We start from the raw sequence: 1,370 nt of genomic DNA on the forward strand, positions 1-1,370 counted from the left end.
ATGATAGTGATTATGATAAAAGAATAGTAATGATAACCATGATGATATGGTAATAATAGTAATGATGATAATGATAATGATAATGATTATAATAAAATAATAATACTGATAATGATCACAATAATAATGATCATGATATTAGTGAGGGTAGTGGTACTAATAAGGAGAATAATGATGATGGTTTTGATAAAGATTATTATAAATATAGTAATGGTATCAACAAAGATAATATATTGAAAACTGTGTCGGTATTGAAGATGAAAATTGTAATGTTAATAAAAATGATGATAGTGAATGTAAAAAGAAAATGAACTATAAATAACAACAATGATAAAAAACAACAAAAACAGTTTTGATGGTGATGATGATGATAATAATATCAGTTTTGATAATGATAAAAGCAACAATAATATTGATTACAATAATGATAATAATAACAGTAATACCTCTAACAAGTATAATGATAATAATGTAAATAATAGTATGGTATATAATAATGATGGTAATGATATTGACGATAATAATGATAATGATAATTATAATAATAGTAATAATGAAAATAATGATGATTGCAGTTTTATGTTATTATTTTCGTTTTATAGTAATAATTATGATAATTATTACTTTTATTAAAGGTGCATTCGTTGATGCATTCGTTTTTCTTTTGGGTTGGAGGGGAGGGGTGGAGCAGAAAGGCTTTACGTATTTGAAATTTGCTTCTTCACCTTCCCCTCGTTCGTTTTCTCTTTCCTCATCCTTATCTTCTTGTTCATCTTCTTTTTCTTCTTTTTCCTTCTCCATCTTCTTCATCTTCGTCTGCGTTTTCTTCATCTTATTCTTCTTTCCCTTCTCCATCTTAACCTTCTTCTTCTTCATCTTCATCGTCTACATCTTCTTTTTCTTCTCCTTCTCCTTCTTCATCTTCATCATCTTCATCTCCCTCATCATCATCAACTCCTTCTTGATCTCCTCCGTCTTACTTTAACATTGACAGGAGTGGCTTGACAGGAAATGTTTGCAAGCCCCGCCCCCTCAGGTAAGTGATGGTCTGTGGTTGGCTAATACTGTTTAACAACATCCTTAAGAAAAAAAAATATATATATACGGTTGTTGATCAAGAACGCATTAACTTTTTAGTTGGGTTTCTAATTAAGGTTTTGAAGAAATTAGGGGATCAAGAATTCGTTAATTTTTGGTTGGTTTCCAATTAAGGTTTTGGAGAAAGTAATTACTGAAGAACTCTAATTAATAATTTCTAAAAACTGTATCAGAAGAATATGTTTGTCATAAATGAATTGCCAGAAGATGCTATAAGATATCAGTGTTATCTGAAGTAAAATAAAAACGGAAGGTTGTGAGTTAAAGATGAA

The 1,370-nt window shown here is 29.0% G+C and overlaps 1 long non-coding RNA gene across 1 annotated transcript in view; it reads left to right on the plus strand.

Moving 5' to 3' along the window:
- The first annotated feature begins 658 nt into the window (after positions 1-658).
- LOC138867365 (uncharacterized) overlaps positions 659-1,370 on the plus strand; it is a 5,631-nt gene continuing 4,919 nt past the window's right edge. Inside the window, exon 1 of the long non-coding RNA XR_011399780.1 lies at positions 659-1,036. This is a non-coding gene — a long non-coding RNA (uncharacterized lncRNA). The remainder of the gene's footprint in view (positions 1,037-1,370) is intronic.

This window comes from Penaeus vannamei, chromosome 29 (assembly GCF_042767895.1).
Source record: "Penaeus vannamei isolate JL-2024 chromosome 29, ASM4276789v1, whole genome shotgun sequence".
Taxonomy (NCBI): Eukaryota; Metazoa; Arthropoda; class Malacostraca; order Decapoda; family Penaeidae; genus Penaeus; species Penaeus vannamei.